Source organism: Lepidothrix coronata, unplaced genomic scaffold (genome assembly GCF_001604755.1).
Source record: "Lepidothrix coronata isolate B3197 unplaced genomic scaffold, Lepidothrix_coronata-1.0 Scaffold0, whole genome shotgun sequence".
In the NCBI taxonomy this organism is placed as follows: Eukaryota; Metazoa; Chordata; class Aves; order Passeriformes; family Pipridae; genus Lepidothrix; species Lepidothrix coronata.
The window spans coordinates 981501-1001131 of NW_016690180.1; the positions used below are offsets into that span (position 1 = coordinate 981501).

The window sequence follows — 19631 nt, forward strand, 5'->3', positions numbered from 1 at the left end:
CCCCCCCCCCCCCCCCCCCCCCCCCCCCCCCCCCCCCCCCATCCTTTCAGACAGGATAGAGCACACTTTATCTTCTTTCTGAATCTTAAGCAAAGCCTTTCTGATCTCTCTGTGTGTTCTGGAGCAGAACATGCCAGGATCGGAACAGGGTGAGGCTGAAAGCAAAATCACTGAAGCAATGATTGAGAGTCATCTTGAAAGTAGAAAGTTAACTTTGTGATTCATTATCTTCTACACAAGAGCTAGAAAGTTCTTTCCATGATTGTACATTTAAAGTGCTTGCATTTTGAATAAGCTCAGGACGTTTATTTGAAGATGTAAGACACTGGTGTGAGAGTTTTCAAGTGCATTGTTCGAGCACATTTATGTGTTTTGGAGTCTGCCATTTGTCACATCAAAACACTTAAATTGCTCTGTCTTTTTGGTTTTGTTGAGTTTTGGTTTTGGTATGTTTTCTTTCTCTTTTTAAAGGGGTGCAGCGGGATTAGTCAGAGAATCAAGATAATGGCTTTAACAAACGGAAATAGTTTGTAGGAATAAGTCTACAAGCAGCTCCTCATTCAAGCATTATTAGAAACACATTTTAAATCACTTTCACCCATACAGTTTTGTGTGCATCCTTTGGGTTTTTAATAGAAGGTGGTACAAAATTAACTCCCAAGGTGAGGAATTCTCTTTCTGAAGAGGTTGCATGGTGTCATCTGCGGTATTTCTGAAAGATCATAATTTTTTTTTCCCCACATGCTTTTTGTGGCAGGTCTTTACGAAAGTATGAAATCCAGTTAGATAAAGCAGAAGTTCAGGATGAAGTTTCTAGCTAAAATCCTTTTCTGCCTCTGAAAGTTTAGCTCTGTGTTAGTTTACTGTATTTTCAAAAAGTTGCTGCTACTTTTTAATGGACATGTTATTTTTTTCAGCTAATAGCTGGTTAATGAATAGCCCTGACTGTTGGAAGGTTACAAGAATGATGCATCCAATACAAGAGAGGCATGGGGACATTTCCAGTGGTATGTCTACCTTGTTTTGTAAGACAATATCCATCATTAAATTGACATTTAAAACAGCTGGTGTTGTGTGCTCGTCTTTGTGAGAGGCAGCAATAATGTCACAGGACTTTCTCTTTTACATCTTGGTAATAGATAGTGAATGTTAAATGATGCTATTAAGGATCTGGACTCTGATAAGAGACAGTAGAAAGAGTTGCAGATAATCTATATTGTTGATGAGAGAGCTCAGGCATAAGATCACAGAGATGACAGACAAATGCCTGAATGTTGTGTCCAGGGTTCAAGAACCTGTCCACCGGTTGGATCCTCTTTTCACAGTGCTTGTTTATTATTGCTGTTTGATATGTTCACTAGCAGTGAGAAAATGACAGCTTTTCACGGGCTTTGAGCATTGATGAGCTTTAAGGCAAAACCACAACAGATCTTTAAACAGTCTTGGAGCTTTTGCCATGGAGCAACCAAAACTCATTTTTCCAGAGTATTTTTGTATGCGTTAGAAATGGGTGACACAGAATGTTTTCTTAGTATAATTTGTTCACTTACAGAAAGTTACCCTTTCTGTTCCCTTGAACATCGAAGTAGGAACAAACTGAGGGCTGGCAGTCCCCTCCTACATAAATGCTTGGTTAGGCACTCCGAATCTTATTCGCAGGATCAAATTGTCTGCTCCTGAGACTCTCACCTCATTTACTGAAGTTGCTTAATTTGCAGCATTGTACCAGGTCCCAGCCTGACCTGAAAAACCCTTCTTTCTCCACATTCTTCCAGCAGCAAGCCTGGGCTGCTAAGCTTGACAGTGTCCTTCTGAGCTGATAAGCAACTCACAAGGTGGGAAGGATGAAATCATGCTTTAGACAGCATCACCATTCTGGTTCCTTTGCTTGGGGCATGACTTTATCACTTCAGAATCAAGATTTGAAATTAAAAATAAACATTTTCAAAGCAGTCCTGCAGCCCCGCAGGGGTTTGTCTTAATTCTTACTGCTTTGTAACCTGTCTTCCAAGTATTCAGATGCTTCTCCAGCTAACATCCTTCCCACAGTTGCCTTCTGGTAGGGGCCTGATTCTGAAGACAGATGCACTTGGGGTCTTTGAGTCCTACTTCTTGCTACTGCTGCAGGTGACTGTTAAACCTTTTCATAAATGACTCTAGATCCATTTTAAAACCACATTTTGTCCTCATTGTTCCTCTTAGAAGACTGTGTGTTACTCACTGCTGTCATAGCTAGTGATTCTCAGTTCCAGTCTGAATTTTCTGTTTGCTGAAACAGTACTGTTTTCTGGGTGATGCACAGTGAGCATCTCCCCAGTGCTGGCAGACTTGGCTCTTTACTGTTTGTTCTGCCTAAGTGCATAGCTTTAGTAAAGTGGTAAACTTCTATGGTGCAAAATTAGGTGTATTTTAAGGTTTGTGTTTTAGATTAGAAGAAGAATTCTTGTAACAGTCACATTAGATGCTGAATAAGTTTTTTGATAGAATCTGTTCTGTAGTGTATCCGCTGTCTCCTTTTGGTTTCTTTTCAGTTTGTTTTTAATTTGGGTGTGATGGACAAGATCTCTGTCTCAGACTTAAAATATTTCTTTCTGCTTTCTTTTTGAAACATTTTTTCTAGCTCTTTTTTTTTCTTGCATGCATGAAGTGCTTAATGCCCTCCATCTGCATGAAAATCTTTTGTATATTGCTCTAAAAACTCCCTTAGGACTGTAGACTTTTTTAAATGGAGCGATTTAAACATTTTCCACACAAATGGGCACTTGGGGCAAATGTCATTATAAAAATCGTAAGAATATTTGTTAGATATTTTCACTGGGTTTTGTTGTTTGTTTTTTCTTTTAAGACCTGCCTCTCTAGTCACAGTGGAAATTACAAGTCAAATAGAATCAGCATGATTTATGTTATTGGCAGAGAAGTAAGGATTTTGTAAGGCTGAGAAGGTAGACATTAATAAGAAAGAGAAACAATAGACAGTCTTCTCTGCTTTAGTCAACACAGTGCAGGTGTTGAGGCTGATGTAATGGCATTGCTGCTTTCCTACTCTGAGTTGTACATACATATTTATAAACACATGCAAATCAATCAAAAATTGAGTTTGCAAGAAAAATTAATAAAACAGAGATTGAGATGCAGAACAAAGCAAAAAATTCAAATCCTGCTCAGACTGAATGAAAGTTTTCATTTGAAACTAATGTGTTAAGATTCTCAAGTTTCAATTGAGGAGATATATAATCTGCTGGATATTCTTGGAAGGACATATATTGAAACTTGTGTTGTAAAATTTGAGGCTTATGTACAGTTGACTAGTAGACAGAGGCTCTATTTTGTGGAGGTTTTGGGATTCTAAGGAAATTTTTTTCTGATTTGAAACATAGCTCCAAAGTAGTCAGATTTCATGTGGAAGAAAATCCTAAACACAATATTTTTAGATCACATGAAATACTTAATTTCAGTGGATCAGACTGTTTTGTTTCAAATATGACTGTTTAAATGTTTTAAATTGTTGCTCTACCTAATGCAGCCTTTCAGAAGAAACTAATTTAAAGGGAGAAAAAGAAACACTTCATGTAGGAATGCAGTAACAGGAAGTTCTGACATTTGTCAAAATATTTCTCCCTCATTCTAAAATTAATATTTCACAATATCAGAATGGTTTTCTGATACATTTTAATATCAGTGGAATTGTATTGTACACAGGAGGATTTCTGCCATTCTTTGTGACTGTGCGTCATCTGTGTTTTGGGGAGATACTCTAGCAGTGGGTGGAGAAATGCAGGATTCTGCCTGTCTTCTCGTGCATGTTATTTTCCATTACAGTGGTCAGTATCTGATGTCTAATAGACATTCCTTGGGAAACTCAGTTATTGCTGTTGATGGTTTTTAACAGATCTTTGGTACTACTGATGAAAATGGGTATATGCTGTCTCTGTTAGAACAGCACTATTTTTAAACACGTTCTTGGAATGTGGGCTTGCTACTTATATCCTTGTTTATTCCAGTGATGTGTCCTTACTTTGTTCAAGTCTTGATGGTCTATTGGATACAACAAACTACACTTGCTTTTGCAAAACTTGCCCCTTATAGTTAAAACCAGCACTGATAGACTTGAACCCAGATGGCATGAAAACAGATGGACTTTAGTAAGCCTTTTTAAAGCCCTTTGAAAATTTCAGCTGTCACATGGACTTTCTGTCAGAATAGTGGCTGTGTCAGTCATTTTTGTGATGAGTGGCCGTATTACCGTGGAGTTTCATGATAACTGAACAATTCTTACCTATAACTGGTGGCTCCCAGCACAGGAGGCCTTGCTTCTCCATTGCCTGTGGCATACTGCCTCCTACTTTGCTCTGAGACAGGACCTTCTCTGTCTTAACAGGGCATCCAGTCAGGGTTTGGCATAAAATATCCATTATTTTTTTTGGCAGGACTAGCCTTCTGCTAGGTTAGCTCCCTAAACTAACCCATGGGAGAGGATCAAGCATAAATGGAATGGGCAAGGAGAGCAATAGATAGCATTTAGGTTAGTTAGCTCTATTATGCAGTTAGGCATCTATGATGAATGCTTTGGCACATGACAAGCATTGTCTGTGCAAGGACTTCCGTTTTCCTGTGAACAAAGGAGTAGTAGCCCAGAAAACCACCAGCATGAGGATGGATTCCTCATGCCATCTGAAGTAGCCATGATGACATCCAACAGCATTTTCAGTATTGATCCAGAGGATCTAGCTGGAAATAGTTGTTAGCATTGGCTTTGTTTTCCACTGTAGGTCAGACTGGGATGGCTTGGTCTGTTTGAGTCTTACCCAACATACCAGTTGGTAGTGTGGCTGAACAAGGGTTGAGTGCTGTGAGCTGATTTTGAGCACATAGCTCAGCTTTGGTTTCTCCAGAGCTGTTAAAGGGAGTTTGGTTCTGGTTCCTCTGCAAACTCAAATGCTTTGCCTAATAAGATCACAGTATTTCCTAATAAGGTGTTAGCACAGATTGAGTACATAATTTCCATCATGTGCATCTGAGTGAGTGTTTTCAAGGGCAGTTTGGGTATGTATGGTCTTTTTATTGCCTGTTTAACCCTATCTCTTGTAAATGAAAGACTTCTGGCATGGGAATGAGACCATTTTGCGTAAACTATTCAGTAAGGTTTTCCAGATGCTTAAATTTCAAAATAAATGAAAAAAAATCTAAGAGGGCCAAACATGTATCTAGGATATGGCAAGTACTAGGGGCTGTATAGGCAGTCCAGAGCTCACTCTGGCCTGGGCAGCTCTGTTAACATAAGCTGTGTAACTGCTGCACCACAGTGTTCGACACAGACTACAAAAACTATTTGAATGGTGAGTGAGTTTCCCCACATGGGCAGTGTGAAGCTGACCCAGGCACATTTCTGTCAGGAACAGTTACAGCACTGAATGTACCACAGGTTTCTCAAGTAGCTTTCCAACATCCTGACCACCCCTTGCTTTTGAATCAAAGCTGTTTCCCTGGTGCCATTTCGGGAAACTTGATGATTAGTCTGCAAGAGTTAGGTGTCCTGGATCTGTCCTGGAGCTTTTCCTGGTGGCTGGAAGAATCCAGATGTGCTGGAGTTCCTACTGGTGAGTGCAGGGTCTTGAATTTAGTTCTTGCTGTAACTAATTTGCTCGATGATCATCTGTTAATTCAGTTCTGGTTGACATTTTTAAACCTGCATCTGAGAGAGATGAGAAGTTGGAACAAATCAAGGGCCTAGTCTAGCCTAATCCTTGCCATAATCTTTCCTATTTAGCAATGAAGCAGAAAAGAACAAAAACATCTGTAAGCTTCCAGCTTCAGAATTTTAGTATCTGGGCAAATCCTGTATGTGGAGGTAGTAATTAGATGACTCCAGGCTTTCAGTTAACAGAAATTATGTGTAGAAAGCTTTGGAATCCTTTGCTTTCAGATACTGCAGAAATATGTGCGCACCAGATTTTTTGTTATTTTCTTTAAATACAAACAAGAGATGCCAATAGAAATTATGGCTTTTGATTATAGGCTTATCATCCTCAAGCTAACAGTCATGGCACATCTTCTATGGATTGTGCAATTTGGTTGAGCAGTTGCTAGTTTAGCTGTAAGCTATTGTCAGTCAGCTTGTCCTCGCTGGTTGATTGCCAACTTCTTCCTCCTGTACTTGAGGAAAAATGGAATCATGAATGTTTAATAACTGAAGGTATTGGATGGTCTCAACATAAAACACCAAAATTGATAAAATCATTATGAGCCTTTTTTTTCCTTTTTCCAAAGAAACTTTTAAAATAGAAAAATAGAAATAACTGGTGAGTATGTAAAGCTGAAGAGCACAAGGAGGAAGTGATCTCATGCTCCCATGGCCTCACAGATACGATTGCATCTGAAACATGCTGGCTCTGCCTGAACTAGGCTGTGAACTCCTTGGGGCAGTGCTGGTCTTCCAGATCTTGTAAAATGCCAGACACAGCTGATGTCACCCACTAAAGAACCATTTTCTCATATTTGACTTTTAGAGAAAGTGATGGGTGTCAGTGGCATTAGTGAAGGAAATACAATTGCCAGCATGTAAAGGTCTTGCAGATTAATGACAACAGAGAATCCAAAGCAATACTATGGGAAATTGATGTATAGACAAGAAAATGCTTTGGACACAGTATGGCGGTATGGCTTTTTAAAAAAACTTTGCACTGTCTTGGCTTGTAGCTTCTATGCTGAGCTTTGGCCTGGGATTTCCTGTATGCCAGAGGTTGCGTGATCGTAGGAATCACCTGCTGTTGCTTTTTTATACTGCCTGTTTTGGGGAAATTTGATTTATGAAGGAGTTTTTTTGTTGGGTTGGTTTTTGTTTGTTTGTTTCTCACTCAGCTATTTGTTTATTGTGAAAGGGCAGTGCCAGTGGCCTTGTGGATTGTGTGTGGATTTCGTGTGTAGTTGCACGGTGAGGGAGATCCTAGCACTTGTGCTAGCAGTTCTCAGTCTTGCTTAGAGGGGTGGCAGTTGCTTTTCAAAATTACTCTTATGTGTTACCTTCTTGATCTTTTTTTTCCATTCTTCAAGCCAAAAGTTTCCGTTTTGTTCAACTTAGTTCCACTCATGGATTGCATGTTAAAGTGTGGAATAAATGCATTTGTGCAGCTTCCTTAAGTAATTAAAACAATGAGTGAGCTCATAAAGAGAAGAATATTGAAATTCAGGCTGAATCAGTGGTTAATTGGCTGCTAGTCCAATCTCAGCTTCCCTTGTGCCTGAGTGCTGGAAGAGGATGAGGTCATGGTGCTGATTCTTGACCACAGCACACTGCAGACCTCCTGTGTCTTACCACTGCTTGCATCAGCTGTGTCCCAAACACAGAGTTACAGTGACACAAATACTGCTTTAGCTTTCTGCTAAACATCCATCAGCTTGGTGTGGTTAGGTTGTACATGTTGCTGATGCCTGTGGACGATGAGAGACACCAGCCTTAAAACCCAAGATGCTCATTTACACTCAGGAAGAAGGCCTTCAGTCCAGGTTCAGAGCAAAGTTCAAATTCATCCTCAGGATCCACAACAGGCACCTATTGTTACCCTGTGATTTGCCTTTATAAACTAATTATCTCGCTTGCTTTTGATGAAATGAAGCGATATGGAGAATGTGGTTTGGTTTAGCTTTCTGATTTGCTTTACAGCTTTGGTTTTCAGCATGTGTGCTGATCACTGTTTTTACAAACCATGTTTAGGTCATAGAACCTTCTACATCTATTCAAGATATAGGCAATGGGTCTTTCTACTGTTCTTGTGCAAAAATGTTTCCTTGATGGTTGTCCTTTTAGACAATAGCTTCCTCTTAAATCTGAGTGGTAAATTGGCCAAAGTTTTTGCCTACCTTTTGCCTACCTTTTGCCTTCCTCAATAGGAGCCAGAGGGGGAATACTTTGTTGTTGGTTCTTTTTTTTTTACCCTCTTAATCTCTAAAAATGAAAGAACAAAAACCTTGGCTCAATCGTGAAGCCATGTTGACTTTAAAAGTTGCATAAAATACTTGAAGAGTATGTTGAAGTGCTTTTGAAGAGGGGGGTGAATTTGGTTGCAGTGGCTGTTCAGATTTACTTCTGGCATCAGCAGTACATCATGCCACTGCCCTTAGGGAGGCAAAGGGGTTTTCATGCCTTTACTGCTTTTTTGGAGTACCAAGCCCCCACTGTGCCCTCACTTAAGGCAGGAGGGTTTCCCATGAGGACAGTGCTCATAGAGGAATGGGACGAAAATGTGCTTTACCATTATGTAAAATCACCAACCTCAAACAAAAACACAAAGCCCCAGGACCTCAAGGCCAAAGACACCAATCAACAAAACCCCCTTATTTTATTTTTATTTCTGAGCTCCCCGTGGCTGGGATTTTGGCTGTTCCTGAGGCGGCAGCAGCACACAGAAGTGTATGTTCTGTGGGAATTGCTCCTGCATCCAAAATGGCAGGGGAACCGGTGGCCTTTGCTGGAGGAGAACAGCGTGATGGGTTTTGGTTCAAAATGTGTCGTGCAAAGGCAGGGGGTAACGTCGCATCTTCCGACTAGGCGAATATTGCTTTTCCTTCCTATTTCGGGCGCCCTGGAAGGTTGCCAGCTTTCCTCAGAGGACTCGGGAAGGGAGCTGTTGGGGCCGCGCCCCGCACGCGTTGCCATGGCGGCGGGCGGGCGGCCGTGCCCGCACCTCGGCGCTGCCGCGGGGCCGTGGGGCGCGGTGGGACGGGACGGGACGGGACGGGCGGTGCTTCCCCGTCCGGCTCAGTTGCACGATAAAAGATTGGTCAGCAACGCGGCGCAGTGCGAGGCTGGCGGGCGGGTTGTGCCGGCGGGGCAGCCCTTACCCCGGGAGACGTGGATCGTGCCTTGCCCGCGGTACTCGGGGTTAGCGCGGGCTGTGCTGGCGGCTGGACGCGCGTTGTGGTGCGGAGGCCCTCTAGGAAAGGACCGTGCTGGTGAGGGCTGAGTGTGTCCCCCCATTGTTCCAGGCGTACGGAAGCGGCCTTGGCAGCACAGGGCTCGGCTGAGCGCCATGGTCCGTGTCTCACGGCTGAACCCGGCCGCGACTGACAGCCCTAGGAAGCTGCAGAGCTTAGTGGCAAAGCGAGTAAATCTGGTCTATCTAAGCACTTCCTTTGAGGTTCTTCATTGCTAGTGCTGTAGGGCAAAAGAAACGACGTTTTTAAATAGGTTACAAAATTTCAAAGCATATTTAAAGCACTGTGAAATGTTTCAGCAATCCGTCTGTGTTATTTCTTAACTTTTTTAATGTATGGCCAGTCTTCGGGAGCGAAGATTTGGGAAAGGTCATTAACCCTTCGAGCCTGCGCAGTGGATTTTTTAGGTGAGACACAGCGTGCGCTGAACTGAGCCCACCCTTTAATCCTGAGGTTCATCTGCCGGGGCCGAGCAAGCTTGGACAGTGGCAGTGAGGGTTCAGGACGTAGGTTTGTTTTAGAGTGACCTTCTCTTAGATGGATGGCCTTACAGGGTTGACAAGCTCCATCTGCCCGGGGGCTGTAACTTTTTTACCTTTTGCAATCGGATATGTCTGTCACGTATTGGCCTCATAAGCCACCAGCGTGCCTGTAGCAAGTGTGGATAGAGCCTTCCCAAATCTTCGTTCGCAAAGCCTAGCCATAATTATCTTGTATGGTCCATAGAAAGGTTTTGCTGCTGTTGTCTGTTAAATAGAGATCTAAATTTTCCAGACTGGTGGGCAAGACTCAAGGTTGAAGTCTTGATCAGCTACTGCAGAGCTGTCCAATGGTTTTAGCCAGTTCTGGAATGGAAAGTGCTATTAATGCCTATGCTCATGATGCTGGAAGTATCTCTTACCAGCTCCAGTAAGCTGCAAGCAGGCCCTGAATTAAAAGTCTTCCTAAAGTTGCAAGCAGTACACTTGGCTCAGTAGGTTAGAGCATGGTGCTAAGAATACCAAGGTCATGGGTTCAATCCCTATACGGACTGTTCGTTAAAGAGTTGGACTTGATGATCCTCGTGGGTCCCTTCTAACTCAGAATATTCTGTGATTTGCTATTTCAAGTGGCTTCTTCTGTGAAGATACTCTCACGCTGTACAACAGCTTGTACTGGCTGCATCACAGCTCAGATTGAAAATTACAAGCCTGGCTGTTTTAGGAATTTTAGATCTTAATCTTAAAATCTGGGACAGTCCCTGATAGATAAATTATGCATGCGTAGTACACCTGATGTGTTGGACCTGCTGCACATGTGAGATGAGACTATATGCATGTAGTAGCTAGTTTCCAGACATCAGGCAGCCTGAGTTGCCAGGCATCTGGAAAAATGGGCAATTACTTCAAAAATATGGGAAAAGTCTTTGCATGTGCAAGCATGCATGGGGCATAGGATTTCTGTGAGTAATGTAGTAAGTCTGTTGTCATGCGGTATCATCCTTCCTTTCATTCCCCCTTACTCCAACAGACTACAACTCCCTGCAAAAGCTGAAAACAAACTTGTGCTTTGGATAGTTGTGTGGTAACCTCAGTCATTCCTTGAGGGGCAAGGAAGCATTCATTGGAGGGGAAAATATATGGTGACTATGCTTCACAAGGTAATTTCTGCCCTTGAAAGAAGTTATCTTAACAGGAGGAAAATGTCACTGGGAAGTTACACTAGGCTTTTGCGTCCTCAGTCTCCAAAGATGCCATGAGGAATTACCAGAATTATATTCTCTAAAACCAAGAACTTCTTACTATGTTTTGCAGAGTTTTGCAACCCCCAGACTTTTATTGGAAACTCTAATAACATCAGAACTTCCATTGAAAAATGTTTGTCGGGAGCAAGGCAAAAGATATGTAAATCGTTTTCAAACCTCTATGTCCTAAAGTAGACTTTTAGGCTCTTGTTTGAAAATGGAAATATGAAGGAGATGCGTCCAAGACTTTCAGGTATTTCCAGATAGCTTACATGCATTGAGTCTTTTTATGTTCCAGAAATAATTGCCTAAAATTAGGCTTCTCAGTAAGTCTTGATTTTAAGAAGTACAGGGAGTACAGCAGCACTCAATGGAGATAAAGGGAAGTGAAGATCTACCATCAGTTTTGAAACTCAAGCTGTGACTATTAGAAACAACATATGGCAATAGAAGCCACATTTGGCTCCTTTAATAGCTCTGCCTTTTACTATAACAGGAAGTTTTTAGAGAAATAGTACTTGCAACTCTAAATGTCAGCGGTTATATGCTCTTGAAGAGTTAAGCTATTGGAACCCAGAAAAAAATTAGTAGAAGGTTAATTCCTTTGTTTAAACATTTACTTTTTTAATGCACTAGGGAGCATATGATTGAACAACGGGAAGACACATGGTTGCCTCTAATAAAATTAGTATTTTATTTTTACTATTGATTATTGTATTTTTAACTCACCCTTTTATGCATGACCCAAAAAGTCACGCAGAGGGAGTTTACATGATTATGCATATACATCTAACTCCATTGATAAAACTTTTGGAAGTTGTGTAAGCTAAATCAGGTTAAACAAAACACTCATGTTCCAGAATAAATAGGTATTTACATAGGTATAATTACACCATGATAATTCTGGCAGTAATTTAATCTTTTAGACCACAGTGCTGAGGTCAGTTTTCATGTTATCCCTGTTACACAAACGTTCCCAATTTGTGTTCAGAGAGTGTACCAAACTGGATGGATGCTGCATAACAAATCTACGTTAGAGTAACTCAATTAAATGTAGTACCAGAAATTAAATACCACAGTTTAAAGAAAAAAATCACAAGCCTTATGCATAGGCTTTGCAGGCCATGGAGGACATGCAGGATGCCCTTTAGGCAGCCTCACATTTTCAAGTTCTTGTGGATTACACTTTCTTTCTATGAAACTGCATGTGCATGTGGGTTTTGAAGAGCTTCTCATAAAACAGCAGAACACTTCTAAAGACAGTATTGGTGATGACATGCTTAACTGCTTTCACATGTTTTCGTTCAAACTGCCCAAACCATTAATATGCTCCCTTAGTGACGTTGCATGTGTGTCTTATTAGTATGCACACTACTAATTTATTCTCAACTTTCTTTACTGTCCTGTAAGGTCCCACCCTTTCCCTAGCTTTGATCTTTCATCATAAAAGCTTAGAAGCAACCCTTTGGAGATCAAGCTAAATGTTTCTTTTTAGCTATTTTGCCTGTTCCAGATGCTGGGGGGAGGAGGGCTCATTCCAAGGCGGTGTAGAATGCAGGTTCCGAAGCCCCGCGCTCTGATGGGGATGGTCCCTCTGCTGGGTCATTGGCACGGGGCTCAGGCTTGGGGCTGCAGCGCAAGATACCTTTGTTCTTTCAGGCTTTTAATTGAGACTTTGAACGGAGGCTTTCAGTGAATCCTTTGTGTGGCACGGGGTGAAGGTCAGCCTAGAAAACAAAACAAAGGCAAGCACCAAGTGGATGCAGAGCACATGCAAATCAGCTGTCACAAAACAACTGTCCTTTGTTCACTTCTTTCTTCACTGATACGTGCAACCATTCCCACTTTGCTTATCCCAGCAATTCTGTAGACTATTTTTTCCCCAGCCTTCCTATAGCTGGAGGTACTAATTTTATTTCTTACCATTTGGTTATTATTTCTGCTTCCATTTAACCCTGCTAAGCATTTGGATTCTTTTAACAAGTTTTCTTTCATCAGTAACATCTCAGATGCTGCATGGCCCGCTTTAGGAATCAAACAAAAATCAGCTCTTCCCTTACATTTCCTTTTAACCTTTCCTGTGTTCTTTCTTACTTACATTGTTTCTTGTTTTCCTCTCCAGTCTTCTGCTGCTGCTAATTCAATCTTTATAGCCTAGGTTTTTATTTAGGTACTCTCTACATCAGTTCTTTAAGATTAAAACTTGTAGCTAGCAAACAGGCAGGAAAAACAGCAGAGGTTTCAAAAAATGCTTTCAGGGTTACTTGAATCCCTTGTGGGTGTTTCTGAGGTCTGGTCTGTGCAGCAGTTTCAGCCTCTAAAGGGGGATAGCCAGGTGAGGAGAGGGGCATGTACCATCCCCTTCACCATGTGCAATGCAGTGTTTACTGGTGATCAGAAATGCTTTTGAAGCAGAGAGCCTTCTCAAGCTCCGGCTCTGACCAAGACACTTTTTACCCTTCTAAGCAGGAGGTGCCCTCAGGCCCATAAGGTCTGGGTGAGTTAAAGTGCTGCCTGTGGGGGTAGCTCATTGAAAGAATATGATGGTAACCATAAGACCTTTTTCTTTATGGTCAAGAGTAAGGAATTACAACATAGTGGCAAGATAAGGAATTACTTTTGTCGTTGTTGTTGTTGTTGTTTAATGTGTGTTAGGAAAATACTGTATTGATATGGCATAAAATGTAGTAATTTGAAGCTTGGTTTTATATATTCTCCCGTGCTTTGATCTCGAAATTTTTTTGTATATGATTTTTCCCTTTGTATCCAGTGGTTACTTCTGAAATCTGTTAAAGAAATTATCTTAATTCTCATTTTGCTAGTCTTTTGGTTTAGTTCAGTTAAAGTTGAGATCATCATCAGCTTCTGAGATCATCTCAGGAATCTAGCCTTGATATCCTGGTTTAGGTCTTTGTACTGAATAAGAAGGCAAAGACACAACTATTTTTATGCGCTCTCATCTTTCAGAAAACTGGGTCATAGCGACACTCGGGGAGCACAAGAACTCTTCCACGCTCTAGTGCTTTATAAATGCTTGGTGAAAGTCCAAAACAAAAGTCTTGTCAAGCTCAGTTTAGTATAGAGAGGAGAAAAAGGAAGAATGGCCATTTCTGGGCCCTGGAAATGGTTAACAGTGTTTTGTGCAGCAGGGATCAATACCAAATGTTTGGTGTTTAATAGCTGTATTAAAAATCTGAATGATGGAATGGATAATGAAGCAGTAACCCTGTCTATCAGATCACAGTTGTTCAGGTTCATTAAGACTGCTGAGGAGGATTTCAGAAGGCACTAGTGACAGCTGAGTGAAACAGCTGAGCAATTCTGTAGAATAGTGACATAAGCAACGTGGTATAAGGCAGTGCAGTGAACGCTGACAAAATAGAGCTTAAATATGTTAAGTTTTGTGCTTTTTTAGGAGCATAGTCTGCACGTTGCTGGAGTCAGCAGTGAACGCATTAGATGAGTCAGGAGTAGTAATTAAAAGTCTAAACTTAAGATTCTGTAAATGAGGAGATATATGAGAAGTCATGCAAGAGAGGTCTCTGTGAAATTGAAAATTTCATCCTTTTGCATACCATTTTTGGTTTTATGGCTCATGTACAGGGAGATTTTCAGATTCCTGAAATTTCATTTAAAAATAAAAGAGCAGTAGATAGGGAGGTGTTACTGTTGAAATAGTAGCAAAATGTCTGTTGTAGGTTTTGATTTACTGCTTCCTGTAGTAAAATGAGTGCTCAGTAAAATTCAAAAGCAAGAAAATATGTGAAATGGACAGGAGGAAATGTTTCATCTAGTGAGCTGTTTAATTGGGGGAATCCCTGATTCCAGGTACTGTCATTTATTTGGGGAGGTAGGTTTTGATTGCTGCATTTGCTAATAGTCATACTGATTGAGAGAAAAAATGAATATCTGCCAGTCCTCGAGGATCTCAAAAGAATGGTTTCTGTCTGGAACAAGGGCATTTCCCTTTAAGGTGCAGTGTAAATTGGTGGCAGTGTGCAGTTGGTTTTCTAATGCTTCCTCTAAGATGCTTGACCAGCATGAGGGAGGCAGCAGATTTGGTGAGTTGCTGAACTGTTGTGTTCTTGTGTTCCCATCCTCACAGCTGATCTCCACACAGGCTAGACCAAAGGACAGAATTTGAAAGTATTTTGAGCCACTGTGGGTAACAGGGGTCACTGCATCTACCCCATGCAGGTGGAGCATAGGGGCAGAATAGAGTAGGATAGCTTTTTCATGTATTGGGGTGTAAAATATTTCAATTTCACAAGCATTAAAGTACATCTCCTTGAAGGTACTCTAGCCACAGTGAAAACTGTTTCCACGACAGGGAAAAACATGACCCAGTAAACTCTCAACTGCTAAGTCTTTGGAGCATCTAACCTTGTCTTTTTCAAACCACTTTGGCACTAATTTAATTGATTCCATGCCTGGCCTTTTCATCGGTTATCTCTCCTAGCCAGGAAAAACTGGGCTGTTAAAGGCTGCTGCAGTACCATGGGACTTGTGTTCAGTGTTGCAGGTTCTTATTTTAACTTGAAGTTATCTGCCAGTCATCACTGTTGGTTTGAAAAGGTGTAACCACTGCAGTACTGTCTTTGGGATGAAAATCTTTTAATGGTTGCAGCAGTCAATATAAATGAGAGAGAGTGCACTATGCCACTGGGTTGTGTTGCTAATTATTGCTTTACCTTTCAAGAATTTTAGCTGCTGACTAGATTCTTGCTGAATATTAACTGCAGCATCTCTAGGCACACTGCAAATGTGTTCTGGCTAAGCTGAAGAGGACAGTGACAAACATGTGGCTAAGACTTCCAACAGCCATATTCTGTGCTTTCAGGAGTGTTTGAAAAGGAGTATTTTTTGTGCCTTTTTAAAATTTCCACCCTAAAAGAAAACATCTAGGTTTATCATTGTTTTTTGGTTTTTGTTTCTTTTGTTTCTCATGTGCTCACTCTCTCTTGCCAAATCTCCTCCAGTGTCAGATTTTTTTAATGCTTCTATCTTTGCATTTGCTGTTTGCTGCCAGAGAACAGGCAGGCTTTGTTTTTGACGAGGTGGGGTGTTGGTGTGGTTGAGAACAATATAGCATTAACATTATTCAAATTAATTTGATAGTAGCACGTTTCTGTGATAAAAACAAGCCCAAATCCTCCTTCCTTCCTGTCTTGTGGTCCTAGCGACAAAATCTGTTAGAAAATTCTTCTGTGTGGTTTAAAATATCACAGACTTTCCAGTGAACTATAATTTAAAGAAGCCTCTTTTAGTAGTTGAATTCTAAGAAGACAGTTGCTTTACCTGCTAGGCTTTTGAGGGAAGGAGTTTTGTTGATTGCTTTGTTTTTCCTGTTAAAACTTGATGGGTTCATTCAAATGCTGTTTCCTGGCTTGCTGTATTAGGAAGTGTGGCACTGGTTTATGATTCTGTCCTGCATTAAGTAACATTTAAAGTATAGCTTGTTTTTCATTTTAGGTTTTGAGATTCTTTTTTAGAATGTGCTAAGTGGAGATGCTTAAAAAATGGATAACAAATGACAAGAACTGGATGATCAAAGATCCTTAATCATATCTGCAGAGTGTGCTGTTAAAGATCATGGTCCTGGAAGTCAAACACAGGAATATTTGCTTCAGACTCAGTTGCAGGCAGAATAAAAAAACATAACTGGAACTACTTGTTCGGTTGCAGGGTGACTGATGGTGAGACACCAATATAGTACAGCTGTGGAGGAAAAAAACAGGGTATAGTGTGGGGTATTTCCACTAAAGGTAAGGAAATTTCAATTTCCTGGTACCTGATGCAGGTGAGAGATTGGCTAGAATATGGCACAGAATTTTGGTTCTTGCTTTTAGAGGAAAGTTATGTAAGTTAGAGAAAATGTAGAGGAGTCTTCTAGAAGGATTAAAGGGACAGGAGGAGCAGATGTGTGAAAGAGCGCTAAAAGAATGTGCTTTTTTAAAAGCCAGTGGAATGAGATCTGAAGGAGGGGAGGTGTGTTCTCTGCTAATTCATCGGGGTGTAAGCAGCAGAAGTAAAAAAAAAAAAAAAAGAATGTTTAAGCTCCTAGACAATATTAGCACAAAAACAGATGGGCATTACTTGTTGGGATATTACTGAGCTTAATATCCTGATCATATTTCCTCTTGTGTTTTCTTAAGTGAATTCTTAAAGAACTGGGAGATTTGTTCAGGTAAGTCAAGTGGAACTTATTAGCATACTACAAGTAAGTTATTATTAGTGAAGCACTAATATGTCATAATTTCTAGTATTAAGAGATTTCCTAAAGAAATGTAAGTGTACGTCTGATGTTCCTTAGTCTGGTGTGTTCTGGAGCCACAGAGTTCGTGGTTTGTGTTCTTAGTGTAGTGGCTGGGTGCTCCCTGCTTTGTGAAATTGGTTCTTGTAGAAGTAATCATAATGGTAGATGACTATAGTCTCTGCAACTACAGGCTTTGCTGAGAGCTGATGGCTGATTTTAGCCTCGGAAATTTGTGATCCATGGTAACTGGTACAGGCTAGTCTGAATTACCCTCTTGGTAACCTTCTTGGACTCTTCTGACTGTGTTCTTTTTTAACCTTTTTTGTTCTCTGTCATGTGTTGTTGTGTGCGGTGAGCGTGGGGTGTGTGTGTCCCCATTTGAGCATATTCCTTTCTTCCTCTTGAGTTTCCCTCTACTGATGGTGAAAGGGCTGTGGCAAAGGAAGGGAATCCCAGGCCCTGACTCAGGAGGACTTAAGGATGTATGCAAGCTAATGTTGAGTTTGACAAAGGAGTCTGTGTTCAGCACTATGTGTGTGCAAAGGAAGTAAGTAAATGGGATCTTTAGATCATCTGTTTCCTCACTGTAGGATGGAGATTGATCTCGGGCTATATTGTATTTTGTACTGGTCTATTTGGATGCACATGCCTGCATGGAGTTACACAGAGAGGAGTGTATGGTCTATTTGTACTGTACACTGTCAAAAAGACAGCTTTTGTTTCAATACTAACCTCTATCATGTGCTCTGGGATGGAGGAACAGAGTAGCTGCCTTGACTGGGGAGTGCACATGGTATTTTGGCCAGACCGTCCTCCTGTAAGGCTACGCTGCAGTAACATCACTGATGGTGTCAGCGCTGGTTTATGCATCAGCTTCAGCACTTCTAAACATTCTCATTTACATTTTCCCACTGCTGGTCTCTTCTTTCCCTTTTGCTCTCTGCCAGGCTTGGGGTATCAGGCGCTTCTTGCTGCTCTTAATCACAGAATCACAGAATATGCTGAGTTAGAAAGGACCCACAAGGATCATGGAGTCCAACTGTCAGCCCAGCACAGGGCCATCCCCAAGAGTCACACCATGCACCTGAGAGTATCATCCAAACAGCTCTTGAGCTCTGTCAGGCTTGGTGCTGTAGCCACTTCTCTGGGAAGCCTGTTTCAGTGCCCAGCCACCCTCTGGGTGAAGAACCTTTTTCTAATACCCAACCTAAACCTCCCCTGTTACAACTTCAGGCCATTCCCTCAGGTCCTGCCACCGGTCACCACAGACCAGAGATCAGTGCCTGCCCCTCCTCTTCTCCTCACAAGGAAGTTGTAGACTGCAATGAGTCTTCTCCAGGCTGAACAGACCAAGTGACCTCAGCCTCTCCTCATGCGACTTCCCTTCAAGGCCCTTCACCATCTTTGTTGCCCTCCTTTGGACATTCTGTAGTAGCTTAATATCTTTCTTATATTGTGGTGCCCAGAACTGCAAGGTCTCTCTGCAGGGCCTCCCTGACTTCGAAGGAATCAACAGCTCCTCCCAGTTTTGTGTCATCTGCAAACTTGCTTAATATCCCTTCCAGTCCTGTGTCCAAGTCATTTATGAAGGTGTTGAAGAGCACAGGGCCCAAGATGGAGCTCTGTGGAACTCCACTAGTGATGGGTCTCCAGTCTCACGTTACCCCTTCACTGTTACCCTCTGTGCTCAACCCATGAGCCAGTTGCTCACCTACCACATGATGTGTTTATCCAGCTGTGTGCTGGACATTTTGTCTAGAAGGATCCCGTGAGAGGCAGTATTGAAAGCTTTCCTGAAATGCAAAAAGATTACATCAACTGGCTTCTCTTGATCCAACTGGGTGGATTACCTTGTCATAAAAGGAAATCAGACTAGATAAGCAGGACTTTCCCCTCATGAAGCCATGCTGGCTGTGACCAATGATAGCATTGTCTTTCAGGTGTTTTTCAGTACCTCCCAGAATAATCTTTTCCATAACTTTACAAGCATTGAAATGAGACTGACAGGCCTGTAGTTTCCGGGGTCCTCCTGCTTGACCTTCTTGAAAATCAGGACAATATTCACCAGCTTCCAATCAGCTGGGACCTCTCCGGATTCCCAAGACCACTCAAAAATCATCAAGAGAGTTTTTGCGATGACATCAGCCAGCTCTTTGAGGATTATGGGATGAATCCCATCAGGCCCCATAGATTTGTAGGGATCCAGCTGGAGCAGCAGATCCTGCACAATTTCAGAGTTGGGTGGGAGTTGATCATTCTCACAGTCATGGTCCTCCAGTTCAAGGCACTGATTAGATACCGATTAAAGGACTGTAAGCTGATGAATTTGACTAAAGGCATGCCTAGGTGCCTGTGCATGTGAGATGTCTGTGCACCCTAGGTACATGTGCGCACTTGGTGCCTTCCAGGTATCTCTAGGCGTCACATGTGCAAGAGGAGTTCTCTCACTGAAAGAGCTTGCAGTTGTGTCAGTCTGTTCAGAATAGTTGGACTGGTCCCAAGCGTATAATTTGGGTTCGAGTGCTAGAGAAATTTGTTAGAGAGAAAAAGTATTCTGGCTGTAGTATTACCATTATTTTTCTTCCTCCAGTGTTTTAATTTTGGGGACAGTGGCATGACTACTGCTGCAAGAAGTGTGTGTGTGTGAAAACAGTGCAGCATGCACAGACCCTGATATTTAGCTTTGTGTGAATGTTGTCTGGTGCAAAGGGAAAGCAGATT

The 19631-nt window shown here is 41.7% G+C and overlaps 1 protein-coding gene across 8 annotated transcripts in view; it reads left to right on the plus strand.

Moving 5' to 3' along the window:
• The window catches only part of STOX2 (storkhead box 2), a 101281-nt gene that overhangs the window by 53554 nt on the left and 28096 nt on the right, over window positions 1-19631 (plus strand). For 5 of the 8 annotated variants that reach the window (XM_017804414.1, XM_017804449.1, XM_017804423.1 and 2 more), the window contains exon 1: window positions 8721-8949. The exons of the other annotated variants lie outside the window; for them this stretch is intronic. The gene's annotated coding sequence lies outside the window, so the exon portion shown is untranslated. Of the gene's footprint in view, window positions 1-8720; window positions 8950-19631 lie in introns of those variants that run through there. 8 annotated transcript variants of the gene reach the window in all.